General features: G+C 34.8%; 1 pseudogene; it reads left to right on the top strand.

Annotated features, from left to right (window-relative positions):
* The window catches only part of LOC101672551, a 34418-nt pseudogene extending 24135 nt beyond the window's left edge, over window positions 1-10283 (top strand).
* The last annotated feature ends 3689 nt before the right edge of the window (window positions 10284-13972 follow it).

Raw genomic sequence — 13972 nt, 5'->3', positions numbered from 1 at the left:
GTGGACACCTGGGTGGCTCAGTTAGTGAAGCATCCCAACTCTTGATTTCAGCTCAGATCCTGATCTTGAGGTTGTGAGATCAAGCCCCAAGTCAGGCTCATGCACAAGGCGTGGATCCTGCTTGGGATTCTCTCTCTCGCTCCCTCTGCCCCTCCCCAATTTTCTCTCTAAAAAGACAAAAAAAAAAAAAATCCAGTTTTGCTAGGTGGCTCTACTACCAAGCCAGATTGAGGGAGCGTATATATTGTCAGAATCTAGTAGCGCACAAGTCTCTGTCCCAGAGTGGGCCATCTGCACTGGTATGGGGTTTATTTCACTGATGGCAAATAGCCAAAGGAGCCTTCTTGAAGATCACTAGAAAGACAGTAAAAAATGAGAATGTTAGATCGATTTCAACCCATGCATTATACATATTCAGTTAGTTAGAATAGCTTGTACCCTGTTTATGCTGGTTGAATGAGCAGACTGTGAAACTGTCAAAACCTAGGAAGAAATTACTTTCAGATAGCCAGTAGTTGGGCTTTTCCATATCATACTCGCCATCCTTTAGAACTGATTATTTAGTGTTGGCTACATCACTATGTGTCAAATTGTTAAATTAAAAATTGTTAAAATAAATTGTAAATTGTTAAAATAAAAATTCATTCATTAGATAGCTAAGTAAATGAGAATTAGTGCATACAATCCCTCAAAGTTTCCCATGTTTTTAAGGCCTTTTAGAACTTAAAGAAAATAACGAAATATTCTAGACATACAAAAATGTATGAAGAAGAATAAAGCAAATTTTACTGGGGTTCTAGGGCTTCAGGAGCCCCAGCATGAATCTAAAGTCTCGGTTCTTACTTGCTAGATCTCCTCCCCACGTTTAATACCCAAGCCTATGGGCATAGAGATTGCCAAATGGCTAGAGCCCCTAAAGATTTGGTTGTCAGTTTCCCACTCTACTTTCTCTGTGAGCTTCAAAAAGCTATAAATATAAAGAGACATGTAAAGTATTTCATTCAGCATTCTACATGTTTTTAGTGGGAATTTTATTTCAGGATCTCTAACCCTTCATTATTTTTTATCAGAATGTTTTCACCACTATGAGTTTGAAATTTTCATTTTATTTATATATTTGTGTTTGTAAGACATGAATTGTTAAGATTATTAAGGTTTTTTTTAAGATATGAATAATAGTAAAGACAAAATGACCATGAACAGAATTAGTACGCTATAAAAATTGTTGTAAGGACATGGTTTTCCATGGTAGAGAGCAATTTTTGTATTTGAATTTCTTTTCAGTAGTTCCAAAAGAATAACTAAAAGAAAATCAGTCATTTTGTTGTTGTTCAGTAAATGTAAACTCTAAACCCAAACTATTCTATCCCTTTGCAAAGGTCTTCTAGAATATTTTCCCAACTTATAAATTCCCTGTTGTGTAAATTGTCCTTAGAGAATGGAATGTGAGTACTAGCAAGTCTACCTAACTGTCTCCCCCTCACCTAAAATCTGTTGAGTTAATGAAAAAATTCAATCTCTCTCTGTCTTTCTCTTTCTTTCTCTGTGTGTATGTGTTATCAAACCTCAGAATTCCAATACTTTTCATACCCCAGTGAAATGATTGCGCAGTAAACAAGTGCTGAATTGGTAGTTTTAACTACCCAGGGTTCTGATAAGCCCAGGAATATATCAGGTGATAAATCTTGCATCGGTAACTATTTTCCATAAGAACACTGACTAACATTCCTTTGAGTGTGCTTCCGGCCAACTAAAGCCTGATACTTCCTGCTAGATTTCTCTCTGGAGGACCTAAACCCCAGTTCTAATACCATTGGTGGTCCCATTTAGACCTGTCTTGGCCCCTCTGTGTGGGAAAGGGAGGAAGGAAGGTATTCCTTCCATTTTTAAGATGAGGAAACCGAGCCTCATAGAGGTTTTTATGAATTTAAATAATAAAGAGTGGAACCAAACTGACTCTAGAGCTCATAATATTTCACTATACTGCATTGCAAGTATAAAAATACAGTTTTGTAAGAAGCTGGCAGCCAGTAGTGCAGTAACTGATTTTAGGGATCTTTTAAGTGGTTGGGGTTATGCTGGCTGCTTGTGGGAAGCCTAATTTGTTTGGAACAGGGCCTGGCCCATAGTAACTCTTATATAAGTGTTTGCCATTTGCCGCTGCCACAAGCATGGACTCTGACCAGCTTAGATGTCATAAGTACGTCATAGCTATCATGTATACACTGCTATTTCCTGGATCAAAACTGAAGGGAACAATTCCCTTAAAATAAAAGCAATTTAAAGCCAGTGAAAATTTCCACAAACTGGAATAGTGTTTCTATGATGCTCAGTAAAGTCACAATAATGTCAAAAAGGAAACTTCGTAAACCTAGCTGTATAAAGCAAGATTAGATCTTTGTAGTGCTCATTAACTTTGTTGTTGATCTTCTAGCCCTTGACACAGGCTTCTTTTTCTCTTCATACATAAAGATACCAAGGTATGAGAAGTTTGTGAATTCAGACTAAGACCTATTGATTGAATCTACATCATTTGAATAAAGGCTTGACAAAAGTGACCCTCTAGAATGTCTCATAAGAAGGAATCTTCTTAGGAAAAAAATAATATAAATAGTGTTAAAGGAAAATTACTTAAATTATCCAAGGTAACCCACATTTTTAAATATCTTAAACTTTTCCAGTAACAACACAACGATCATATATAATCGTGAGATCTGTTTCTTAAACCAGATGCACAATAATTTCTACTGGGAAATTCCTCCTATTAACCTGACAAGCTTCTTCCAATTTTTATGTTATTAAGATCCCAGAGACACTAACTTCTCAATATTTTTTCAACCCAACCTAAGATTTTTTTAATAGAATTTAAATTCTCTCTCTTACTAAGCCACAGGTCAGGCCATGTTCTTAAATCTAACTTAACTAGTAATAAAGATGACTTTTGATCAAAAAAATTTTTAAGAAATAAACTCTCTCAAAAAAAAAAAAGAAAGAAACTCTCTCTCTTACTATCTCTACTTTTCTTTCTCTTTCTGATGTAATGATTTTACAATGATCATTACTGATCTTTAAATATTTTAAGACCCACAATCCCAGAATGTGTCATAGAAACTTATATTTTTAAAATTTTAGTTACAGCTTTTATAAAATTGGTGACTAAATTAATAATTATCTATTTTGATTCTACAATGTACTTATAAATTACTTCTGTTTAGGAAATTCATTTATTAAAGTCTTAGAAAATTAGATGGCTATTTTCTTAGCTGTGCTGAATTTGAATGTTTGCAAATAAATCAATTTCAAATTTCCCTGTTTAAATTTCAAATGTTCCTGTTTAAAAATATATATATATATAAAATACACATATACATATACATATATAATAACATATATATGTATATATATATATGCACACATAGAGTTTATAAATCACCTGGCAGGTATTGTGATTATAGAAACTGTTATTTCAAAAATCAGTATTCAAAGAAGGTATGATAGAGTTGAGAATGAGAAATCTGGCCCAGCTAGAACAAATAGATGGGATACTGATCCAAAGTAATCCTCTTGAAGAAATTTAGACTGTGTGAGGGTGCTGAAAAAAACCTTAGAATCTTCAATTACTCAAGTTTTATTTTACTTTCATCATCCCTGGTGTATTGTAGCACCCTTGCACCCAACAAATTATATCACACTTAGGGTCTTGAAAGTGACATAAATTTATTATATGCAGGCCTAGAAGAAGTCTAAAATGGGTCAGCAGGACTGTGTTCCTTCTGGAGGTTCTGGGGAAGAATCTGTTTCCTTACCTTTTCCAGTTTGTCTGTCTGTTCGTTCATTTATTTTCTTTCTTTCTTTCTTTCTTTCTTTCTTTCTTTCTTTCTTTCTTGGCTTTTTCTTTGCCTAGAGGCTGCCCACATTCTTTGTCTCATGGCTTCAGTATTATTCCAGTTCTGCTTCCATCATTACGTCTTTTCCTCTGACTGTGACTCTCCAGTTTCCCTCTTATAAGGACCCTTATGGTTATATTGGGTCCACCTATAGTACAACATAATCTCCCACCTTAAAACCCTAAGTGTAATCACATCTGCAAAACCCCCTTTGCCATGTAAGATAGCATAACTGGTTCTAGGCTTCTTTGGGAGGTGTAGGCATCTTTGGGAGGACATTATTAGCCTACCATACCTGATACTGCTTCTTGCAAAAGAGTGCCGAACTATAGATGTCAGTGCTGCTCAGGAATCAGTGACTTGATATATTATCTCAGACTTGTCTGGAGAAGTCAGTGGCCCTAAAAGGGACACTGTCAGTCTCAATATGGGATTCTTGCGGGGCAGAACTTAGGACATGGTGTACGCAACACATTTTTTGCCTGAGTTGGCTTTGAGCAGATGAGCATTTTAGAAACCCGACAAATGCTGAGAAGATGTCACTGGTGATTGCAGAAGTTTCTCTCCAGGCAGCACGAACAGATCCAACTCAGGAAGCTAGTTGCCAATGCAAGCCTGAAAACAACAACAACAACAAATGGGGGAAAAAAAAACCCAAAACAAAACAAAAACCACTTGCCATTATACCCATGCTCTTCTACCTCTCCCCAATACAGAATGAGCAGGAAAAGGGCAAGCAAGATTCAACACAATAGCCAACTAAATTTGAGAAATAATTGAGCTAAGCAATAAACAATCGATTTCTGAACTATAGGATTTTTCCGTACGCACTATGATTTTTCACAGAAAGGATATAGTATATAGTTGAAATGGACTCTTTAATGCCATGTTCTGTGCATACATGGTCTTAATCTCTCTATTCAAGGACTATCCTTTGAGAAACTGCATCTTCAGCTATACTAACCCAGGAAAGTAAGACTGATCCTGTGGAAATTGCTCTGAGTTGGCTACAAGAGTAAATTGTCTCTTAATAGACACCATACACTCTCTTTTTGAAAGAGGCAGTGAAGTCCAAGTATAAAAAGAGATAAGAAAATCCCAGTAGCTTTTTCTCTGCTTCCCATAAAGGCCATATTAGAATTTTTTTTTTTTTTTTTTTACTAATAATTCTTACATCCAAGACCCTGGCAGTCTGGGCTTTGAAGACTCAAACTAGAAACTGAACAGTCAAGAAAAATGAACCCTTTTCCAGGGCACCATTTGGGGGAAATCTAGCTTCTTATGGTCCCTTTACATTTCTTTTCAGCTAATATGATCCAGGATGTTTTGCCAAGACTGGTCCATCTGCCAGAAATTCAGCAGGCTGGTAAAGGCCAGACATTCTCAAGTAGTAGAAGAGGTAATGAAAATAAAAGGGCATGCAAAACCTGATGTTTTCCTGCATGCTTCTCTTACCATAGACACTTAGAAAAACAAAAACAAAAATAAAAAGTAATTACTGAAAGCTATCACAACATGATTTGCTGAGTCACTGAATTAAGTTTTTTTAATAGACCTGTTTATTTCTAGAGAACTGTTGATTTTTAATAGAGATGTTGCTATTTGAATCCAAGTGAGGATTTTTGTTCACTATACATCCAAAACTAAGGCTGTGTCAAATAGCAGTTACTATATGTCAGACACAAAGAAATTAGAAGAAGAAAGACACAGTTTAAGGGATCTCTGAGCTTTATCAGAGCTGCTTAGTTAAAGAATCCACGTGTTAAAAATATTACAAGAGTTTTAAACTTGGAATCAAGAGAGATTTCATCCTGGTCCCCCATGAATTAGCTGTGTGATCTGGACAGGTCACTGATTGTTTCTGAAATTCAATTCTCTCATCTCAGAATTAAAGGTGAAAATGCATGCCCTATATTCCTTGGCTCATCATTGGGAGACAAAATGAGATCAGGTCTAGGATAAAATTTCTAATTATCAACTACTTTCCTTAAAAGAGGATGGTCAAAGAAAGATGCACCCTTTCTCTGGAATTATTCCAGTGGCCTTAACATGCTAAGATACATAAAAAATTAAATCAGCCTTCTTCCCTGACCTCAGAGACTTAAGCTTTCTACAAGCAACTCAAAATGAGTGCTTCACTGTAAATGAAATCTGATTTAAGGAATATCAGCACTGAGACATCCCTTGGAGGCCATGGATGTTTTCTCTTTCACAATATTGTGAACAATAATCACGTGGTTTTAGAAATTACTCCAATATGTCACATCTCTAGACTGTAGGTTTTTTCTTCTGATTATCCTAGAAATTTACCTTGACCACATCCCTGCTATCAATTATTCTCTTCTGCCTAAGCCACAGTCTTGATAGTAACCAGTTGCTATTCCTTCACATATAATCCTCTAAGCCCTCCGAGTACCAGCATTTCATTAAACAGATCTCCTCTGGTCTTGGAAACATGACAGTGGGTCACACCACAAAGATGGAATTTTTCACATCTGAATCATGTAATAACATCAGAATTAACTTCAGAAATCATCTTCTGTAATGGTTTATGAGATTTTTTTTTTAGTAGCACAAAACTTTTATAAAATTAAATTTTGGGTAGAGTGCCATATATAAAATAAATTTGACCCAAACTGCCTTGAATAAAGGGGGGACAAAAAAAAGGCAGAGCTCTAACATATTACTCAGTTTCTTTGTTTCACTGAAGATTCTAAGGTTCCATTAAATGATTTGAAAGCCATTCTATATAGTCCAATCTCCCCTTCCCTCCAGAGCTTTAGTCTCTTCTACAATAACCACCAGCAGGTTGTTCAACCTTTCAACATTTCCAGTGATGTCCGTCCTCCCAAGGAAGGCCATCCTATTTTTAGACAGTTTTGTTTATTTAGAAATAGAATGTTCATTCTTGTGTTTTGTTGGTTTCCTTATAATTTATATTTGTTGAAACTGGAACAAAGCTAGATTGTGTTATATTCCATGTATCTGAGTCAATGATCATATTTCTCTGAAACATTTTTTTACAAACTAAACATCCTTTTTCAACTTTCTCATAATGTGAGACTATGTGGTCCTAATTTCTGTTCAAATTACTTTCCTCTGGGTTTCCTTTAGTTTGTCAATGTCAGTTTTAATTTGTGTGCCCAGAAGTATGCACAGTAATTGCAACCGTCAACTCTCTCATTTTAAATATTTTACTTCTGTTAATAGGGCTTACATTTGATTTGGAGAAGACTCATGGAGCTTAGTCAACTAAATCCCTGATATCATTCTTGAATATGCTACTGCAAAACAGTATTTCTCGTATCTTAAACTTGTAAACATGTTTTCATGGCTTCATGTGGTCGTTTTTCTTTGCTGTAGCTTATGAAGCCAACTACACTGTGCTGTTAGAAAAATTCCCAAGTTCTTATCATTTATAGGAGCTATCATTTGTAGGATCTGGTAAATTAGCAACTGTCTATTGTTCACAATTTATTCTGCAATTGCAGAGGCAGCATCTTCTTAATTTTCTGTAGATCTTTATTGACATAAATTCTGTTTCAAAACAAGTTGGTCATTATTTTAGATCCAAACTATGTACTCATGGCTACCCATTTGTATATGACTGAAAGAAGTTTTTTGCTATAGAATTTTTGAGGCTTGAAGACTGTTGACCATAAGCCTGAAAGGCTATGAAACCTGCTAAGTTGATTATGTTATTCTCCAATGATCCTGAGTCTGTAGCTTCAACAATCTACCCCTGAACCAAGGGTTTTAGATGAATTTTTAAGCAGCAGAAGATCAGTCTGAATTTTCATTTTTCCCTAGGAATTTTTTCAACTTTGTGGGTTCCAGCCAGATACTTTGCCTTCCTTGAACGTATTTTCATGTGGTTTTATAATATTTATTCAACATTATTTTCCATTAGTTCTCTATTTTTAATTGTTGGTAACCATTTCAGTGTGTAGCTATTACATGGTGGAGAACTGATTTATCCACATTAATGTCTGAGGAGACCATGACCCATTTTATTTGCTGCGTGGTCAGCCCCAGTATTCACGGCAGGTTTTCTGAATATATCTGATGAAGTCTTTAAGCACATGTAATTCTGAAAACACATTCCCATTTAGTAAGACTTATACAGGATGGTAAGCCCAACATGGCAAAATGTTTCTAAAAAATTCCATAAACATTAAGCATATTTATGTCATAGCATTAAGTTTGGTCAATTTGAAACTTACTGTATTGTAGTATAAGAGGCATTTTGTTTGCTTGTGTTTACTTTCCCAGGAGTAAATGCGTTTGGGTTAACCACAATGGCAAACTTAGTCAAGACATTTATGTCAACAAATCCTACTGCTTAACAAAGTCACATTCTTAGTTTCTAGGACAGCAGACTGGATTCTAAGTAATAAGGTGTTTATAAGGCATGCTGTAAATCTGGGACTATAAACATGTCTACTTTTCTGTTAAACCTGTTGCTGTGCATGAGGTACAATAAGCTCTCTTTTTAGTTTTATGGTGGCCAGTATGTTGGCTTGCCAATCCTGATTGCTGTTGATTCTACTGTTCCCAAAGCCTCCTGCCAAGCTCTTGACCCAAGTCACGCTCCCTGGTGATGTCATAATGCTGCTAAGAATTTGCTCATTCACTGTACCTGCAGGGATGCCCCAAGAGTCACATACTTTCTCTATTAGTCACACACTAATTGGAGAATAACATCATAAAACAAGCAGGGCCTCTCCTTCCCCTGATTGCAAAGGTATCACATTTTTAGGTCTTTCATAATAAGCCTATAGATGATATAATAAAATGACTATTACCTTTATAGAAATTATTAACATGGCTTTTTCTTCAGTTAACTACTACTTTTGTTGTTTTGACAAGAAACAAGATTTTCTCTGCATTTATAAGCAAAATTTATTTCAATTCAACACATATTCATGAAACACAAGTGCCTGGTATTTGAGATTATCATCACAGTTACTGATGCTAAATACCTGTAGGAAAAGAGGACAAACTGGTAGTAGATCTTGGTATTTAAATTACATGATGTCAGATATATCTGTTTGGAAAAATATGATCAATTAAGGCCTTTTCACCCAAATGTTATTATATAGATAAACCGTGCATCTTGCCTTACTTTACACTTGATTCCCTCACCCAAAGTGCTCATAGAATAATGTTTCAAAGATCATGTCAGACCAAATATTAAAAACAAAAACAATCCCTCAACAAAAAAATTCTTAAAATCCTCTGGTTTTGAGTTCAGTCCCAAACAAATAGCTCTTGTATTTTTACACTTTTTGTTTCAGTGTTTTAATCAGGCATGACCAATGACCCAAATACAAATGACTAAAACCACAAGTTAAGTTCTCATGGACTATGAGACTTGGAGCTTATCCTCTACCTTTGATGTGTCAGAATGTTTCCTTTGACACTTCATTTAATAAAAGAATTTTTTGGTGGATTTTCTTCTGCTACCTTCAGGAAGAAATTCCATTAATAACTGAACTCTTAAAGAGTTAGAGGCTATTTCTAGAAAGTTCCTTGAGTTACTTCATCCACTATTATACCTATGTATTTGACATTCAATTTGACACTGAACATGAATTAGGCAAAAATCATTTTCTTAAACAGTTTTTCAAATTTCAGTGATAAATAGATATTTTGCACAAGAGAAAAGCTCTTGTGGATCCATTAAATTATTTTTACCATGATGTTAATCAGATCTGTCAATTTTACAGAGTAAAACCTAAACGCCGCTCATGTTCCCCCAGTGCCTCAGCCCAGCTGTGCAACTGAGCCCATGGCACCTACCCTACTGCCTAGGCCTTGGGCCCCCCTGCCAGAGGTGCAGCACTATCAGACCAGAGCTCCTTGTGGCATGTTTTCCAAAGGGTTGATAAAGATAGGAGTGGGGTGATATTGGACAACAAGCTTCAGCAAGCACTATCCAATGGGATATGGACTCCATTTAATCAGTTGACTGTCAGGCCATTTTGTCTGTGTTTGAAAGAAAAAAGCAAGTTCACTGGCATCTGTAAGTACATCACAGACTAGCAGAACATCTTCCACTCTTATCACAGGGACAACTCTAGGATTATTGAGAAGAATAAGCTCAGGCAAGTACTCTCAGGGTAACAGCTCTCTGACCAGTTTCAGGACATCCTCCTTCGCAAGTCTGACAGATGTGGACAGGGACAAATCATTTGATGACTTCATCCAAGGCTGCGTCTTCTTGCAGAATGCATGATCAGTGAAAGTGAAGTTTCTGTGGCCTCCTAAGTGCAACATTCCATGATTTCCTTACCAGCATTGATAGATACATTCAGGCATTATCATACCAATCAGGATGGCTGGATTCAGGTGTCAGATGAACAGTATTTGTCCATGGTCTTTAGCATCTTATGACACTAGCCTTTGCAAATAGCAAGTGACTTACGGAAGGAAGACTAAAAATGCCATCTCCCTACATGCCATTCTTCCTTTAGATTTTATATAATTAACATTTGAGGATCTGACTGTACATATGTGGATAAGCTAATTAAGGCTTCTGCAAGTGTAACTGTAGTTATAATTATTCACATATAAACATTTGATTTGACACTGTTCAATTGTCCCATGAGTTAAGATATAATAATGTTTCAGGTATCCTGCATTCAAAAAATTTATCATGTGAATTTCCAGATAGCTCTAGTTCAAATACTTTTATTAGACAATAGGAATTTTAAAATAATAAGGAAGTTCTGGAGGATTTTATGTGCCTTATATTTTTAAAACAGGGTTTATTGTATTTGTTTAAATATACAAATAAACAATAAAGCAAATGTGCCTCCTATGCCACCCCCCCAAAATCTAAACAAGTGTAAAAGCAAAAATAAACTCATGACATCCTAAAATTCAATATTAATTTAATGTTATAATTTGCTTTAATTATATAAGTTTACTACTTGAACCATGAATATGATGAACTCTTCTTATCACTACACTATATGCTTCTTGTAGACTGACCCACATCTGGTTTATCTCACCATTTTGAAATCTTAGAAAACCTTTGGAGAGAAAATGAGTAAATGATCCTTGTTAATATAGACAGCCTTTAAAATACTGAGCAGAACAAAAATGTACAACACTTTTACACTGAAAACTATAAAACATTAGTGAGAGAAGTTGAAAGATGCTAAAAAAATGGAGGATATGGACAAAAAGAACAAATATGTTCATGGACAAAAAGAACAAATATTAAAAATGTCACTTTAACACAAACCAATCTATCAATTCAATGTGTAAACGACTTAAAATCCCAGCAGGTAATTTTTGCAGAAATTGATGATTCTGAAATTCCTAAGGAAATACAAAGGCTTATGAATAGACAAGGAAGTCTTTAAGAACAGTAAATTTAAAAACTGAAGGCCTTACTACCATATATCAAAACTCACTATACTGTACTATACTAATTATACTATACTATACTATATACTATAATGTGTGTGTGTGTGTATACACACACTATACTAATTAGAAAAAGTGTGGCATTTAAGAAGCCTGAAAATGGAACAGAACTGAGTTTATAAACAAAGTAATGTATGTAAAGTCACCTGATTTATGACAAAGGTGACACTCCAGTGAAGTGCAGAAAATATGATCTTTTCAGTAAGTAGCAATGGGTCAATTGCATATCCATACATACACACACACACAAAAAAAAAATCTTCTTGACCTCTACACCATATACAAAAATAAATTCCAGGCTGATTGCACATCTAAATGCAAGAGGTAAAACAAATGAAACTTTAAAGTGAGAACAAAGAGAATATTTTGATACCTCAGAATATTCAATGGTTGCTTATACAGGCCATTAAAAGCATTAACCATTAAGAAATGATAATCTATAAATCTATAATAAAATAAAAACAACATAATGAAAACATAATGACATTCTGTAATAGATTGAATAATAGAAACGAGATTTACTCTCTCATCTGAAATAACAACAGCAAAAACAGACAACAAACAAATATGAAACTACCATTCTCAAAACACAATAGATCAGAGAACAAAGGGTTGTGATACCTGGGAGATGGAGAACAAATGAAGTGGGCTCTACTATTGCCCTAGCTTTCTCCCTTGAGAGAGATGAGAATGTACAGTGCAAGGTGGGGGGAACCAAATAGAGCCCAGCAGATTCCCTGAGTTAAGCAGACAAGGCTAAGTGCCCAGAGAGACCAAGGAGGCTAGAGTTCACAGGACAGAGACAGGAATTGCACAGAGAAATAATTCTGGAGATAAGTACTTAACTGAGTACTATCTGGTGTATATATATATGAGGAAACCACTTGAGGCAAAGAAAAGAATGATGAGAGAATATTAGAGGGAGCAGTGCCTGGCCCTTACACAAGGTCAGAATAATGCCTTTTTTGCACTAGCCAGACTGGTAAACCTGATGATTTACAAGGCATGGGAAATAACAAAATGGAGGTGCATTAGTAAAGAGAAAGAAATTTAAAATTAGTCCTAGACTAAATATTCCTCAGATGCCACCTAACAGCTCTTAAAAGCAAACTCAAAAGAAGCTGTTTCCAACTAATTGAACTGCAACATTTAGGGCTATTCATAGGAAGGGTGCCTGTGTAGCTCAGTCAGTTAAGTGTCTGACTCTTGATTTCAGCTCAGGTCATGATCTCAGGGTCCTGATATTGACCCCTGCATCAGGCTCCCCACTCAGTGGGGAGTCTGCTTGAGATTCTCCCTCTCCCTCTGTCCTTCCTTCCCCACAAATAAAAATAAATACATCTTTTTTAAAAAAGAATATTCATAGGAATACAAAAATATCTAGAACCCAAATATTTAAAGTCACAAAGCCGATTTAATTGGCATTTAATTAAAGATTACCAAACATACAAAGAAGCAAGGAAAATACATCCCATAATGAGAATGAATATAAATCAGCTGAAACCAACTCAGACTGACACAGATGTTAAAATTAGCAGACAGGAAACGGGCATTACAAAGCAGTTACTCTAACTGTATTACAAATGTTCAAAAGTTATGTACAAACATAGAAGCTATAAAAAAGAATCCTAATCAGATACACAGAGGTGAAAATAATAATGTCTGCCATGAAAACTACATTGTTTAGGATTGGTAGCAGACCAGGCATTTTAGTAAAATGATCAGTAAACTTGAAAAAAAAAGTAATGGAAACTATCTAAATAAAAACAAAGAAATTTCTTAATTTTTAAAAAGCATCAGTGCGATATGGGATACATTCAAGCAGCCTCATATATGTATAACTGGAGTTTACAAAGGAAAGGGAATGAGATACAAAAAATAGTTGGAGAAATATTATCTCAAATATTTCAAATACAATGAAAAACTATAAACCCATAGAAGTTCCATAAAAGTTTTATAGAAGTTCCATAAACCCTACACACAAACACAAAGAAACACAAAGAAAACTTCACCGAGTTATATTATAATCCAATTGCTTAAAACCAGTGAGGAAAAAAAGTAAAAAAGAGAAAATCCCTTATAGTTTTAGTATATTTACATAATAAACAGCATATTATGTACAGAGAAGCCCAGATAAGAATGACAACAGATTTCTCATTAGAAACAATGTGAAAGACAGTTGAGTTACATCTTGAAAATATTTAAAGAAAAAACAACTGTCAAGCTACAATTCTATCTCCCCAAAATTATTTTTTAAAATAAATATTCATCACTAGCCAATCTTCAGGTAATAGAAGAATGATGATGGATAGAAATCTAGATTTATATAAAGAAATGAAAATCATCATAGTAATTACATGATAAACTACATGGTAAATATAGAGTAGCTAAATGGTAAATATGTAAGATTTTTCTTATTATTTAAATATTTTATTAAATACAATGATAAAGTTTTTTGTTTTGTTTTTGTTTTTGTGAGATGTATTTGTATAAATAAAGTACATAGCATTAAATAGCATTAAAATCGGGAGTAAAGAGATGGAAGTATACTATACAACAATTCTTATAATATATGTGAAGTGTTATAATATCCCTTAAAAGCAGACTGTGATGGGTTAAAGTTGGCTGCTATAAACTCTAAAACAACT

This window comes from Mustela putorius, unplaced genomic scaffold (assembly GCF_011764305.1).
Source record: "Mustela putorius furo isolate JIRA1106 unplaced genomic scaffold, ASM1176430v1.1 tig00000407_pilon_pilon_pilon, whole genome shotgun sequence".
NCBI classification, from domain to species: domain Eukaryota; kingdom Metazoa; phylum Chordata; class Mammalia; order Carnivora; family Mustelidae; genus Mustela; species Mustela putorius.
This window is presented reverse-complemented; position numbering and strand designations above follow the sequence as displayed.